General features: G+C 43.7%; 1 protein-coding gene across 9 annotated transcripts in view; it reads left to right on the forward strand.

Annotated features, from left to right (window-relative positions):
- Positions 1–3729: 3729 nt before the first annotated feature.
- BCLAF3 (BCLAF1 and THRAP3 family member 3) overlaps positions 3730–16439 on the forward strand; it is a 74847-nt gene continuing 62137 nt past the window's right edge. The window contains exons 1-2 of one of the 9 annotated variants that reach the window (XM_009197304.4): positions 3896–4056; positions 6177–6360. The gene's annotated coding sequence lies outside the window, so the exon portion shown is untranslated. Of the gene's footprint in view, positions 3863–3895; positions 4057–5024; positions 6361–16439 lie in introns of those variants that run through there. The other 8 variants (XM_031660478.1, XM_021932647.2, XM_017954189.3 and 5 more) reach the window with 8 other exon arrangements.

Here is a 16439-nt window from a genome sequence, read left to right on the forward strand (position 1 = left end):
GCTGGTCTCGAACTCCTGACTTCAAGTGATCCGCCCGCCTTGACCTCCCAAAGTGCTGGGATTACAGGCATGAGCCACCGCACCTGTCCCAAAGGAGCATACTTTTGAAAAGGATTATCTGCAGAATCTGAAAGAAAAATTTCACAACCAGTTTAGCATCCTTTTGAAATATGATAGGCTTTCTATAAAATCAGAACAGAAATTCGTAAGGAAATGAAAGGGTGAGACAGAGATTACTAGAGTAACAACAGAGAACCGGGCGGGGGAGAATACAAAGAAACAAAAATCTCAATAATAAAGTTTGAGTCAAAATAGAGACAAAAATAATGCTTTAGAAAGCTGTATCAGTATCAATAAAGCAAACTTGAGGTCTACTGGAAATGCTGGAAATGGATGAAAGACGAAAATGATAAAACAGGCCAGTGTGGTGGCTCATGCTTGTAATCCCAACACTTTGGGAGGTCAAGGCAGGTAGATCACTTGAGGTCACGAGTTCGAGACCAGCCTGGCCCAAATGGTGAAAGCTCGTTTCCACTAAAAATACAAAAAGTAGCCGGGCATGGTGGCGGGGGCCTGTAATCCCAGCTACTCAGGTGGCTGAGGCAGGAGAATTGCTTGAACCCGGGAGGCAGAGGTTGCAGTGAGCCACGATCGCACCACTGCCCTCCAGCCTGGGCGACAAGAGAGAGATTCCATCTCAACCAATAATAATAATAATAATAATAATAAAAACAGAGAACTAATACAGCTGATTGCTCTTCCTAAAAGAGAGATTAGAGCTAATGGAGCAGAAACAATTCTTGAAGATAGAATGGAAGAAAACGTTTCTGAATTGAAGCCATATATATGCAGGTAAAAAAGGACTCACACCTCTTAACCAGAAAGAAAAAGCATTATTTATTCTTAAATTGCAAAAACTTCAGTATGACCAGAGCATTGTGCACAAGGGGAAGAGAGGCTAGGGAATAGATAATGAAAAAGTTTGTATGCTGTTCGAAAGAATGTTCTCTGCCAAACAGAAAGCAAAGTCATATATGAAGAAAGGAAAATGATCATTGATAAAAGGCTTAAAAAGAGTGGTAAAAGGATTTGTAACAGCAATTATTGGAAAAAAGAGAGATCACATAAAATGGTCATATAAAATGATTACTAAGAGGACCGGGTTCTCCACTGTGGTGGGCATCCATACATTTGTAGTGACATCATTCTTTGATAGTTGTGTGGCTTTCTCCCCACCCAAGCAGTGTTTGGAAATGCAGATGTAGGAATGGAAAATGCAGACTGGAGTTTTAAGTGGTAGTTTAATGTTAGGACAAGTCAAAGGGCAAGGCAGGGGGCTCTGCTTACAAGAGTGGTTGAAGGCTGGGCACAGTGGCTCATGCCTGTAATCCCAACACTTAGGGAGGCCGAGGCAGCAGGATCGCTTGAGCCTAGAAGTTCCAGAACAGCCTGGGCAACATAGCGAAACCGTCTTTACAAAAAAAAAATTTTTTTTTTTTAATTAGCTGGGCATGGTGGTGCACGTCTGTTGCACAAGCTACTCGGGAGGCTGAGGCAGGAGTATCACTTGAGCTCAGGAGTTTGAGGTTACAGTGAGCTATGATTATGCCACTGCACTCCAGCCAGGCCCACGACCAAGTGAGACCCTGACTCTTAAAAAAGAAAAAAAAAGGCCGGGCGCAGTGGCTATGCCTCATGCCTGTCATCCCAGCACTTTGGGAGGCTGAGACAGGCAGATCACTTGAGGTCAGGAGTTCGAGACCAGCCTGGCCAACATGGCGAAATCCCATCTCTACTAAAAATACAAAAATTAGCCAGGCATGGTGGTGCACACCTCTAATCCCAGCTACTCGGGAGGCTGAGGCAGGAGGATCACTTGAACCCGGGAGGCAGAGGTTGCAGTGAGCCGAGATCGCACCACTGCACTCTAGCCTGGGCGACAAGAGTCAGACTCCATCTCTAAATAAATAAATAGGCCGTGCGTGGTGGCTCATGCCTGTAATCTCAGCACTCTGGGAGACTGAGGCAGGATGATCACCTGAGGTCAGGAGTTCAAGACTAGCCTGGCCAACATGGGGAAACCCTGTCTCTACTAAAAATACACACACACACACACACACACACAAATTAGCTGGACATGGTGGCACAGCCTGTAATCCCAGCTACTCAGGAGGCTGAGGCAGGAGAATCACTTGAACCCGGGAGGCAGAGGTTGCAGTGAGCCGAGATCACACCACTGCACTCCAGCCTGGGCGACAGAGATTCTGTCTCAAAATAAATAAATAAATAAGTAAAAATTAAAAAGTGGTTGTAGTCAAAGGCCACGGGTTTAAGTTGGGTAGTGGGATTTCAACATGTAAGGTTTTAGAGATGGAGCAGTATCAAGTGATGAATGTCTAGATTTTCTAGACTGTGGGTGAACAAAGTAGAAGTAATGGTCATCCGCGTTGAGGAACTGAAGGAAACCAGGCTGGGTTGTGGATGTTGGATTCATTGGGAAGATGGCAGTAAATCAGATGGAGAGGAAAACTAATGCCAGGCAGTCAGTAGGTGACAGTGACAAGGGAGGGCAAAAGGTGTTACTACCAGATGGCATAGAGCCTGAAAGAGCTATTTCACAAGGGGAAGAAAGAATATCAGTGTCAAGCAGAAAGCTTCAAGAGTGAAGAAGTCACACTATCTTTGAGGCTGGTGCATGGACTGCGGGAGGGGAGAAACCAAGCGAGTAGACAGAGATGAGGCAATCCTTTGAGTTGGATGATGGATAGATGCTGGTACCATCCGACCATTTGGGAAGTTCAGCGGGGAGGCTTTGTTTTCCGGGAATATGCTTAATTTGAGGCGTGGGAAATGGATAGAGGGTAGGTGAATGGTTAGAGATCTGCACAAAGCTAGAAGGCTCACGGGATCAAGTTCTGTCCGTGACTGAGGGGTGACCTCCAATCCCTGGGCCTTAACCCCCAGGATCCCTGGACCTGGAACGCCCATTAAGTCCCCTCCTTTCCGGCAGGAGGGCGGCAGAGGGCGCAGGCGCTCTAGCCGGACCCGGCAGGCGGGTGGCAGAGGGCGCAGGCGCCCTGGACAGAGCGGCAGCGGTGGGAACGGCCGGCAGGGGGCGCAGCGCTCTGGCCCGAGAAGCCCGGGCGGGGCACCCTCGCCGGGAGAGTAGAGGATAGGGGTCGGCTGGAGAACGGGCTCAGCGCGAGGCCGCGAACAGTGGGCGGGGCCAGGGCGGGGGCGGGGCGAGGCGGTTCCGGAAGGAAGTGGTTCCGGGTCCCACGACCCGGCAGAGGCGGTTGGGGTGCCGCTGCTGTGGGAGGCGGCGGCAGAGTGAGGGGCGAGGCCCGAGGGGCCGGCGGCGGCGGCGGCGGCGGCGGCGGCAGCGGCGGGGGCGGCCGGGCGGGGGGAGGGGCTCGGGGGGGGGCGGGGCGAGGAGGCCTGGGCCCGCAGGGAGGGCGTGTCCGCCACCCAGGAGGGGCGGTTCTCAGGGTGGCGGATGGGGCAGCGGGGAGGATGCGGCGGTCCGACTCGGGTTCCCTGGGGACAACTCCTCTGCGCCCCGTAGGTCCCTCGGTCAGCGCCTTCCCTCGGGCGCGGCGACCCGTCTCCGGTTTCCAGGGGACAGCTGCCCGGCGCCCCTGAGGTCCCTCGACAGGCGCGGCGACGCGGGCACCTGCTGCCGCGACGCTGATCCTCTGCCGTCGTCGGGCAGGTTGCGGTCCCCGCGGTTCCCTGCATCTGTCAAAAGGGCGGGGGCCGGGGAGGCGGTGTCCGGGGACGGTGCCCTTGTTCTCGAGGCGGCCCTGGACGCGTCGCCTGCGGGGCCTGAACCGAGGACCCCCCCGCACCCCGCTTTGTCCTGGTGAGGCGCTCCTGCCGCGCAGCGGCATCTTCCTCTGTCAGCGTCGAGAATGAGTAGTGAAGGCTGCTCATTATCCTGCATTGTAAAGTAAAACTTGTCGTTTTAGAAACGTCTACTGAAAATTGGCGCATCTCCTGTGCTTCTCTAGGTTGTATTGGGAAACTGGGCCAGTCACTGTCAGGACTGTCCTGTTGGTAGGTCTCGAGGGAAAGAAATGGGAGAGAAACCTACCCCGTAAATATTTTCCTACCCGGGTGCTTTTCGAACTGCCTATTAGGTGATTGCCTTTTTTTTTTTTTTTTTTTCTGGAACAAATTACAAACTGTAGGTAGAAATCAGGAAGGCCTCTTTAGGCTCCTGGCCAAGCAGTCTTTTTAGCATTTTTCTGAATGTGAACAGGTCGGAACGACAGACAAGAATTTGAAAAGAAAAGGTTTTGCTGTGGATTCATAACGAGGGCTTTATTTTTCGTTGGTATTTTAATGGTAATGGTATAGCAATGTTTTATTTTTAATGTTGTTTTAAATGGCTACTAAAATTTTATTTTGAAATCACAGCTGTTTCAGTCACCCCCAAGAAACCTTTAAAACGTCTTATTAAAAACATTTTAATATATAGGAACCTTTAGCCATTTATACACAGTTCTAAGATAGGAATCACAATGAAGGTACATTGTTTCACTATTCCAAATTCCAAATAACCATGGTGAATATGGTTTCACCATTCCAAGTAACCATTGTGAGTGTGGTTATACACCTCCAGTCTTTTTCTGTGCAGAGCTTAAGACATGGGTTTTTCTAAAGTGAATTCTCTTTTGTAATTATCTTTTTCTGACTAAGATAGCATGCCATTACATGGCTGTAATATTGTAATTTATTTCATTGGTCATTCTCAGTTCTTCTCTATTAAAATACATTGTTGGGTAAATGTAAAGTCTGCATATCTATGATTACTTTTGAGTCTCACTCTGTCGCCCAGGCTGGAGTGCAGTGGCGCGATCTCAGCTCACTGCAACCTCCACCTCCCAGGTTCAAGCGATTCCCCTGTCTCAGCCTCCTGAGTAGCTGGGACTACAGGCATGTGCCACCATGCCTGGCTAATTTTTGTATGTTTAGTAGAGACGGGGTTTCACCCTATTTGCCAGGCTGGTCTCGAACTCCTGACCTCCGGCGATCTGCCTGCCTCGGCCTCCCAAAGTGCTGGGATTACAGGTGTGAGCCACCGCGCCTGGCCCATGATTACTTTCTAAGTGTACATTCCTAGATGATAGAATTGTTGGGCAGAGTATGCACATAAGGGTTTTTTTTTTTTTCAATGTGAATTGCTCAAGTTCCCTCTGGAAAAGATATGCTGTTTTACACTCCTACCAACAATCTGTGAGTGTCCTTACCCACACCCTAGCAAAAGGCAACATTTAAAGGGATTTCTATAGGAATACTTTTGAGCCATACTTGTACTCTTCAACCAAGTACAAGTACCCCTCTCTAGTCATCACTTTTTTCTTATTTGTTGATAGCACTTCAGCTTCTCATCTTTTATTGCACCTTTACTATTTTGGTAAAGAAAGGTTATCTAGGTGAAGCAAAGGCTTAATAGAGCAAACAAGAGATTTAAAGTTAGGATGCCCTTGAAATCCAGTATATCTGATTATCTTGAACAAGTCTCTGAACTTTTCTAAGGTACTTTTTCCGCAACGATGCACTAGGGGTTATAATACATTTGCCTTACCTTTCTTAAGGATAGTTTTAAGGGTCAAATGAGACATTTCTGGAAAGTACATTTAGACAAACTTTGTCTTGTTGGTATTTTTAAAAATTATTTTTAATTTTTTATTTTTAAATAGAGACAGTGTCTCACTATGTTGCCTAGGCTGGTCTCAAACTCCTGAGCTCAAGCCATTCTCCTGCCTTGGCCTTGCAAAGTGCTGGGGTTACAGGCATGAGCCACTGCACCCAGCCATGTTATTACCATCTGGTAAAAATTTCAGAGCACAGAAGCATCTTGAGGTTCATACATTTTTTAAAGTAAATACCTTAATTCAAAAGGCTATTCTGTAATACCCTTTGCCCCTATGCTCTTTCACTCCTTAAATTTGAAGTTTTTTTGGTTGTTGTTTTTCTTTTAACTGCTGCCCTAGATTATATTCAAAACTTTATCAGGGTTCTGAAATTAGGTGAGTGAATGAATCTGCACAAATGTTGAAGGAGCAAATATTTAAAAGCACTATATAAAGCGGAGAGGGACAGGTATAATGCTAAATAAAACACAGTACTTGGGCTCATGATAAATAAAACATGGTCTTTGTGCCCTGCAGGCTACATTATCCGGGCAGCAGAGGGCATAAAAGCTGCTTTCCAAATTTAGATGGCAATTTTAGATGTGATGCCTGATGTCAACTATTCTCAAGTATGCTAAAGCCCAATTCTGCTGACCAAGCACCTGAGCAAGTGACCGGCCGGTCTCCACAGGGTCATCTTTCTGACGGTAGGAGTTGCAAGGTGAGGAAGTGTTAGTATTATAGTGCAAGAACCTGCGTTCTACTTTCAGGTCCTCCACTTGGAGCAGATCAGTTAACTTTTTTGAGGCTGGCTTTATTCACTCATGAAATGCAGGTAATTCCAGCTTCCTCATGTGTTTGTTGTGAGGATTACATGACATAGTACGTGTGCAACACTTAGTAAACCAGGAACTGCTGGCACTCATGTCATCATTCTTACCCACTAGAGACTTCACTTCCCCAGGAAAAAAACTAGGTCTCTTCTAACTTTGTATTTCTACCCCCTAGCAGTCACTGGTACTTAGTCGTGTTTGATAAAGTAACATAGAATGTGACCACTGATAAAAATTCAGTTTGAGTGCGGGGTGCAGTGACTCATGCCTGTAATCCCAGCACTTTGGGATGCCAAGGTGGGCGGATCACCTGAGGTCAGGAGTTTGAGACCAGCCTGGCCAACATGGTGAAACCCTGTCTCTGCTAAAAATACAAAAAGTAGCCGGACGTGGTGGCACATGCCTGTAATCCCAGCTACTCGGGAGGCTGAGGCATGAGAATTGCTTGAACCCAGGAGGCGGAGGTTGCAGTGAGTTGAGATCTTGCCCCTGCACTCCAGCCTGCGTTACAGAGCAAGACTCTGTCTCTAAATAAAGAAATAAATTCAGTTTGGACCAATGAAGAAGGTAATATGTAAATATGGAATATTGGGAAAAATTTACCACGTTATTTGGAGTTAATATTAAGGAATCAAAGGAAACATTGAACTAATTGGACTTGGACTCGTCTCTGCTATGACTGTCATTCTACTTTACATCCCTAATGCCAGGCAAATAGTCTCTCCTTACTAAGAATAAATGTACTGGCTGAGCATGGTGGTTCATACTTATACTCCCAGCATTTTGGGAGGCTGAACTGGGAGGATCACCTGAGGCCGGGAGTTTGAGACCAGCCCTGGCAACATAGCAAGACCCTGTCTCTACAAAAAAATGTTTTAAAAATTAGCTGGGTATGGGGTATGCATAAGTGAGAGGATCACTTGAGCCCAGGAGTTCAAGGCTGCAGTGAGCTATGATTGCACTACTGCACACCAGCCTGGGTTACGGAGCGAGACCTGGACTCAAGAAAAAGAAAAAAAAAGAAACTGACTCAAGTTTCTCCCATTTTAAAACCTCATTCCTAGACCTCTAATCACCCTGCCGCTACCTAGTTTCTCTCCTCCCCTTCCCTTCCCAGCTGGACTGTTTGAAAGAGTTGTTAATAATTGGCTTTCTCAGTTTCCTGACCTTCCACTCAGCCCTCAAGACATATGTCAACAATTTTCATTATTTTATTTGATCTCTCTGCAGTATTTACCATGAAAGTCCCCCTTTTGGAAACGTCCTTCTTTTGTTTCTGAGATTCTGTATTCCAAGGTTCCCTTCTTCTTCCCGGGAAGTTCCTTCTCAGTTTCTCCTTTGCTGGTTCATCTTCCTCCAAAGGTTGATTTTCCTGCAGGCTTGATCCTTCTTGTGCTGTCTCTGGAATAATTTATAGAGCATTGAGGCTATCTCGTGTTTGAAGATTTGGTAGAATTCCCTGTGAAACCATCTGGGCCTGACGCTTTTTCATGTGATATTTCCTTTATAACTTTCTCAATTTTTTTTCCTGTGGAAATTGGTCTATTTAAACTTTCTAACTCTAATGGATAAAATTTTAGTGATCTGTGCTTTTCTAGCAAATGATCCCTTTCATCTGGGTTTTCAAATTTATTTGATAGAGGTCTACAAAGACATCCTTTATTATTTTTAAGTTTTTTCATCTTATTTCCTCCATGCTCTTTCTCATTTTGTGTTTTTGTGCTTTTTCCCTTTTTTCCTTAAGTTATCTAATGGTTTATCTATTTTATTTTGTTATTTTTTTCAAAAATACAGAATTTTGAATTAGTAATTACATCTATTTTTCTATTGTTTCCCTCATTCTTTTCTTCTACTTTCATCTTTTTTTGTTTGTTTTTTCCTGACACAGGGTCTCACTCTGTCACTCAGGCTGACGTGCAGTTAGTGGCATTGTCTCAGCTCACTGTAGCCTCTACCTCCTGGGCTCAAGCAATCCTCCCACCTCAGCCTCCCAAGTAGCTGGGACTACAGTGGTGCACCACCACGCTTGGCTAATTTTGATTTTTTTTTTTTTGTAGAGACAAGGTCTCCCTCCGTTGCCCAGGCTGGCCTTGAACTCCTGGCCTCAAATAATCCTCCTGCCTCGGTCTCCCAAAGTGCTGGCATTACAGGCATGAGCCACTGTGCGTGGGCTACTTTCATCTTTATTATTTCCTTCCATGTCCTTTCTTTTGGTTTATTTTGTTATTTTTAAAGTTTATTTATTTATATATTTTTTGAGGCAGGGTCTCACTCTGTCACCCTGGCTGGGGTGCAGTGGTCGATCATAGCTCACTGTAGTCTTGGATTCCTGGGCTTTAGCAATCCCCCTGCCTCAGCCTCCCGAGAAGCTAGGACTACAGGCATGTGCTACCATGCCTAACTATTTTTTTTTAAATTATTTTTTTGTAGAGACAGGGTCTTATTATGTTTCCCAGGCTAGTCTCAAACTCTTGGCATCAAGAGATCCTCCCACCTTAGCCTCCCAAAGCGGTGGGATTACAGGTGTAAGCCCACTGTGCCAAGCCTATTTTTAAGTGTTTTTTGACCTTGGAATAAAATTTATTTTTATTCTTTCATTTTTACTGATAAGTGTGTTTAGTGCAATGAATTTTCCTCTGATTACTGCTTTAAATGCATGCTATAAAATTGGATTTGTAGGCTGCTTCGAGTGCAGTGGTATTTACAACTAATTGATGACAACCAGGTACAGATTTCTTTGTTCCTTCTTCATTCCCGCTACTTCACTTGACTAGCCTTAAAAAAAATAAAGAAGTAAATAAAATAAAAAAGATTCTGATACGTAGTGTTTTCAGTGTCATTATTTCTTTAAAAATGTATAATTTTGGCTGGGCTCACGCCTGTAATCCCAGCACCTTGGGAGGCCAATGTGGGCAGATCACCTGAGGTCGGGAGTTTAAGACCAGCCTGACCAACATGGAGAAACCCTGTCTCTACTAAAAAAAATACAAAATTAGCTGGGCATGTAGGCTCATGCCTATAATCCCAGCTACTTCGGAGGCTGAGGCAGGAGAATCACTTGAACCTGGGAGGCGGAGGTTGCAGTGAGCTGGGATTGTGCCATTGCACTCCAGCCTGGGCAACAAGAGTGAAACTCTGTCTCAAAAAAAAAAAAAAAAGTATAATTTTAGTTCTAGAATACCCAGGAGTTGCTTAATAGTAGGCTATTAAATTTCTAGATGGAAAAGCCTTTCTGTTTTTTAAATTTTTGTTCATAAATTCTAGTTTTATTGCATTATAATCAGACATATTATTTGTAATATTTCCACTTTATTGAAGGGGAAATATTTTTTCTTTGTGACCTAATGTATGATTATTTTGATGAATGTGGTGTGAGCAGTTGAGAAGAAACTGTATTCATTAGTATCAGAGTGTAGAGTTTGATAAACAACCCTAAGAGTTACTCTATTGAGTATGTTGTTTAGATCTTAGGTCTCCTTATTTTTGGTTCACCTAATCTGTCTTGTACAAAGAATGGTGTATTACAGTCTCCTATTATTAGTGTGTTTCCAGTGTCTTCTCGCATCTCTTATAGTTTTTGTCTCATGAAGGTGATTGCTGTATTATGTTTATATAAATACATATATTTATATGTTATATCTTCATTTTGGGGTAAGGCTTTTAGGATTAAAAAATATCTTTTTGTGTCACAGTTAATGCTTTAGGACATGGATTCTGCTTTGCCTGAGACCAGGATTGCCATCCCCAGTCTTTTTTTTTTTTTTTTTTTTGTGACGGAGTCTCACACCGTTGCCCAGGCTGGAGTACAGTGGGGCGATCTTGGCTCACTGCAACTTCTGCCTCCCGGGTTCAAGCGATTCTCCTGCCTCAGCCTATCGAGTAGCTGGGACTACAGACGTCCACTACTATGCCTGGCTAATTTTGCTTTTTTTTTTTTTTCGTATTTTTAGTAGAGACTGGGTCTCACCGTTCTAGCCAGGATGGTCTCGATTTCCTGACTCCGCTATACACCCGCCTCGGCCTCCCAAAGTGCTGGGATTACAAGCATGAGCCACCTTGCCTGGCGACCTACTCTCTTTTTATTTCCATTTGCCTCATGTACTTTTTCCAGCCATTTATTTATTTACTTATTTATTTAGAGACTGGGTCTCACTCTGTCGCCCAGGCTGGAGTGCAGTGGCGTGATCTTGGCTTACTTAAGCTCCGCCTCCTGGATTCAAGTGATTCTCCTGCCTCAGCCTCCCGAGTAGCTGGGACTGTAGGTGCGTGCCGCCGTGTCCAGCTACATTTTTTAATATTTTTAGTGGAGACGGGGTTTTGCCATGTTTGCCAGGCTGGTCTTCTGACCTCAAGTGATCCACCCACCTTGACCTCCCAAAGTGCTGGGATTACAGGCATGAGCCACCATGCCCAGCTAATTTTTTTGTATTTTTAGTAGAGACGGGGTTTTGCCTTGTTGGCCAAGCTGGTCTTGAACTCCTGACTTCCAGTGATCCGCCCGCCTGCCTTGGCCTCCCAAAGTGCTGGGGCTATAGGCGTGAGCCACCATGCCTGGCCTAACCTTTTATTTTTATTTTTTTATTTTTATCTTTATTTTTTTTTTTGAGACAGAGTCTAGCTCTGTCGCCCAGGCTGGAGTGCAGTGGCCGGATCTCAGCTCACTGCAAGCTCCGCCTCCGGGGTTCACGCCGCCATTCTCCTGCCTCAGCCTCCCGAGTAGCTGGGACTACAGGCGCCCACCACCTCGCCCGGCTAGGTTTTTTTTTTGTATTTTTTAGTAGAGACGGGGTTTCACCGTGTTAACCAGGATGGTCTCGAACTCCTGACCTCGTGATCCGCCCGTCTCGGCCTCCCAAAGTGCTGGGATTACAGGCTTGAGCCACCGCGCCCGGCCTCCTTTTATTTTTAACTGTTCAGAATCACTTTGAGACTGGGTGTTGTGGCTCACGCCTGTAATCCCAGCACTTCAGGAGGCCAAGGCAGGCGGATCACCTGAGGTCAGGAGTTCGAGATCAGCTTGGCCAACATGGCGAAACCCTGTCTCCACCAAAAATACAAAAAAATTTAGCTGGGCATGGTGGTGCACACCTGTAGAACCAGTTCAAGCACGGGAATTGCTTGAACTCGGAGGTGGAGGTTGCAGTGAGCAGAGATCGTGCTGCTGCAGGGAAACAGAGAGAGCCTCTGTCTCAAAAAAGAAAAAAAAAAAGGGAATCACCTTGGTTTAGATGTGTCTTTTGTGTTGTAAAAGTCGTTGAGGTTTCTTTTGTTAGTCAAATTGAAAATTTTTATTGTAATAGGTGGATTAAACCCACCCACATTTATTGTTAGGACTGAAAAATTTGACCTCAGATCCATCATAATATTTTATAATTATGTGTATTTGTTATCTTTGCCATTTCTCTATGAGAAGTAGATATTTTGCTCTTTTATTACAAAACTTAGGGTGTGTGTTGGGGGGTTATTTAGGAAGGTTTGCATTTTTGTTCTAATCATTTACCTTTGTACTTACACCTTTTAAAATGCCCTCACTCCTTTGTTTGCTTGTTTATCTGTGCATGTGTGCATGCGTGTATGTGTGCATGCGTGCGTGTGTGTGTGAAATTGCATCTATGTGATCAAAGTAAGATAATGATAGGCAACTGTGGAATTCTGTATCTACTTCGTGCTCCTCCTTACTGAAGAACTGGCAATAACAGATAACAGCTACCCACCGTGGCCAGAATAATAATCCATGATGGTCTTTTCAGGTCTACCTTCCCCTTCTCACTATTCTACTGATTGTGCTCTTTTTCTGTGGGCTCTGACTTCTGTGGGTTTCTGTGATGGGAGTGTGGCTTTTTGTTTGTTTGTCTGTTTGTTTGTTGTTGTTGGAGAGAGGAGGTTTCACTGTGTTGCCCAGGCTGGTCTCTAACTTCTGGGCTCAAGCGATCTGCCTGCTGAAGTGTTAGGATTACAGGCATGAGCCACCACGCCCAGCCTGAGGCTTCTTTGTTGCAAAGGCTTTCCTGGGGAATTTTTATTCTTTGCATTTGTAAATGCTGAATTCACATTTAGTGTGGAATCTCTGTCAGTTGATTTTTTTTTTCTGTAACAGCTTTGTTGAGATAGAATTAACATAACACAATTTACCCATTTAAAGTGTACAATTCAGTGTTTTTCAGTATATTCGTAGAGTGTGCAACCATCACCACAGTCTAATTTTAGAACATTGTCTTCATCCCAAAAAGAAACTCTGTGCCCATTAGCCATCATTTCTCATCCCCCCAACCCCTTCTTCCACCCAGGCAACCACCAGTCTACTTTTTGTTTCTATGGATTTGCTTATTCTGGACATTTCACATAAAGGGAATCATATAATAGTGGTCTTTTGTGACTGGCTTCTTTCGCTTAGCATAATGTTTTCCAGGTTTGTCTATGTTGTAGCATGTATTGGTACTTCATTCCCTTTTATGGTCAAATGATACATATTCCATTGTATGGGTATATTAATACTACAGTATATTCATTCATTCATCTTGCACATTTGGGTTGTTTCCACCTTTTGGCTATTATGAAAAATGTTCCTATGGATATTTGTGTACAAGTTTTGTGTAGACATGTTTTCATTTCTCCTGGGTACCTATCTAGGAGTGGAATAGTTGGGTCATATAGTAACTCTATGTTTAACTTGTGGGGGAACTGCCAAACTTTTCCAAGTGGCTTATCTATTTTACATTTCTACCAGGAATGTATGAGGGTTCCAATATTTCTACATCCCTGAAACACTTGTTATTTTGATGGTGCCCAGTTTTATCTATTTTTTCTTTTGTTGCTTTGTTTTTTGTTTTGTTTTGATTTTTTTTGTAGCAGCAATTGGAAATAATGTTGCTTTGTTTTTGATGTCCTAACTTAAAAATCATTTCCTGATCCAAGACCACACAGATTATTTTTATGTTTTTTTCTAAGTTTTGTAGATTTAGCACTTACATTTAGGTCCTTAATCCATTTTGAGTTAATTTTTGTATATGGTGTGAGGTAGGGCCAAGCTTTAACCTTTTGCTTGTGGATATCCAGTTGTCTTAGCACCCTGTGTTGATTTGTTTAACCTCTTAATATCTGGTGTATCTGTTTTTTTTCCTGCCAGTATCCCTTAAACTCACCTATAGTGTACATAGCAGTGGAACTGCTTCTACCATTCTCTCTTGCTTTCTCTTCTTCTCCCATTTTCTAGTTGTAGTTTCTTTTTTTAACTCTGTCACAATGTGTAGCAATTTTTTTTTTTTTTTTGAGACGGAGTCTTACTCTGTCACCCAGGCTGGAGTGCAGTGGTGCAGTCTTGGCTCACTGCAACTTCTGCCTCCCAGGTTCAAGTGATTCTTCTGCCTCAGCTTCCCGAGTAGCTGGGACTACAGGTGTGCAACACCACGCCTTCTAATTTTTTGTATTTTTAGTAGAGATGGGGTTTCACCATGTTGGCCAGGCTGGTCTCCAACTCCTGATCTCAGGTGATCTGCCCACCTCAACCTCCCAAAGTGCTGGGATTACAAGTGTGAGCCACTGTGCCTGGCCATTGTGTAGCAATTTTACACTAATCTTCCACCTTCATCCTTATCTTTCTTTTAGTGTCTTATATGTACATTTACACATTTTTAAATGCTCACCATCAGTCCTTTTGCTGACATTTCCCCCATTTAATTGAATAAAGCTTATCCTCCAGTATATTCCTCAGGGAGGGTTAGTGAGTGCAGAATTCCCTATACCCTTGTAAGTTGAAAACTGTTTTTCTTGTTGCCTTAATGTTTAAGGAACATCTTAACTGATGTAAAATCCTTGGCTCACATTACTTTCATTGAGTTTTATTTTTTAGTGCTGCTCTGTTTCTCACCTTGCCTTGTATTTTGTTTTTGAAAAATCTCATAATCTGATACTGATCCAGTTCTTTTGAACTTGTAAGTTATTTATTCTTTTTGCCTGGAAGTCTTGAGAATTTTATCTTTATGTTTGAAATCAAATAGTTTTGACTAGGCTGTATTTCAGACTTATTTGTTCTAGATTAATTTTCCTAGGTACCTGGTGAGCCCTTAAATGTGTAGATTCAGGTATTTTAGGTATTTTTAAATTTCTGGAATGTTTTCTTGCATTCTGAGCGAATTACAGTTTTAAATACTAGTTCAGTTCTATTGTTTGGTTTTTCTTCTTCAGGGACTGCAATTACATGAATAAATATTAGTTTTTTTCTATACCTATTTGCTATTTTTACTACTTTCTCTCTGACCCTTTCTTTCCTTCTCCCCACTCCTCTTTCTCTCTCTCTCTCTCTCTCTCTCGCCCTCTCTTCCTCTCCCTCAATGTCATTTTTTATTTTCTCGGTTGTTTTCATGCCTGTCTTCAATGTTCCTTATTAAGTTTTAATTTGAGTTTATTCTCCCTTGGGCATATTGTAATTTATTCCTCATTTTTTGGGATAGTTGAGTCTTTTTCTCCCATTTTTTTTCTTGAGTCCCAACTTTTATTCTTTCATTTTTCCATTTTTTGTTTGTTTTTCATTTATTTTTTTCTTAGTTTGTGAATTTCTGATTCAAGGCAGGTTTTTTAATATCCTCCAATGCTTTTGAATATATTTAATTCTATTTGTAGTACAGGCATACCTCAGAGATACTGCGGTTTTGGTTCCAGACCACCACAATAAAGCGAATATTGTAATAAAGTGAGTCACACAATTTTTTGTTTCCTGGTGCACATAAAAGTTATGTTTATGCTATACTGTAGTTTGTTAAATGTGCAATAGCATTATGTCTAAAACAATACGCACCTTAATTTAAAAATACATTATTGCTAAAAATAAAATTGCTGATGGTCCTCTAAGCCTTCAGTGGTGCATCATCTTTCTGCTGATGAAGGGTCTTGCCTTAGTGTTATGGGCTCATGACTGATCAGGGGTTGGTTGTTGAAGGTTGGGGTAGCTAGGGCAATTTTTGGAGGGGGAGCAGAGTCTTGCTGTGTCACCCAAGCTGGAGTGCAGTGGCACAATTGTGGCTCACTGGAACCTCCATCTCCTAGAGGTTCAAGTGATTCTCCTGCCTCAGCCTTCCAAGTAGCTGGGACTATGGGTGTGTGCCACCACACTCAGCTAATTTTTATATTTTTAGTAGAGATGGGTTTTCACCATGTTAGCCAGGCTGGTCTCGAACTCCTGGCCACAACTGAATTGCCCGCGTTGGCCTCCCAAAGGGCTGGGATTACAGGCATGAGCTACCACGCCCAGCCTAGGGCAATTTCTTTTTTTTTTTTTTTTGAGACGGAGTCTCACTCTGTCGCCCAGGCTGGAGTGCAGTGGCCGGATCTCAGCTCACTGCAAGCTCCACCTCCTGGGTTTACGCCATTCTCCTGCCTCAGCCTCCCGAGTAGCTGGGACTACAGGCGCCCGCCACCTCACCCGGCTAAGTTTTTTTTTTTTGTATTTTTTAGTAGAGACGGGGTTTCACCGTGTCAGCCAGGATGGTCTCGAACTCCTGACCTCGTGATCCGCCCGTCTCGGCCTCCCAAAGTGCTGGGATTACAGGCTTGAGCCACCGCGCCCGGCCGACGGCAATTTCTTAAAATAAGACAACAATAAGGTTTGTTGCATCAATCAACTCTTCCTTTTACAAAAGATTTCTCTGGCTGGATGCTTTGGCTCACCCCTGTAATCCCAGCACTTTGGGAGGCTAAGGCAGGAGTATCTCTTGAGGCCAGGAGATCAAGACCAGCCTGGGCAACAAAGTGAAACCCCATCTCTGAAAAAAATAAGACAAAAAAATTAAATAAGAGATTTCTCTGTAGCATAGATGCTGTTTGATAGCATTTTACTCACAGTAGAACTTCCATCAAAATTAAAGTAAACCGGTCAAATCCTGCTACTGCTTTAACAACTAAACATATGTAATATTCTAAATCCTTTTTTGTAATTTCAACAGTGTTCATAGCATCTTCACCAGGAGGAGAT

The sequence above is a fragment of the Papio anubis genome, chromosome X (genome assembly GCF_008728515.1).
Source record: "Papio anubis isolate 15944 chromosome X, Panubis1.0, whole genome shotgun sequence".
NCBI classification, from domain to species: Eukaryota; Metazoa; Chordata; class Mammalia; order Primates; family Cercopithecidae; genus Papio; species Papio anubis.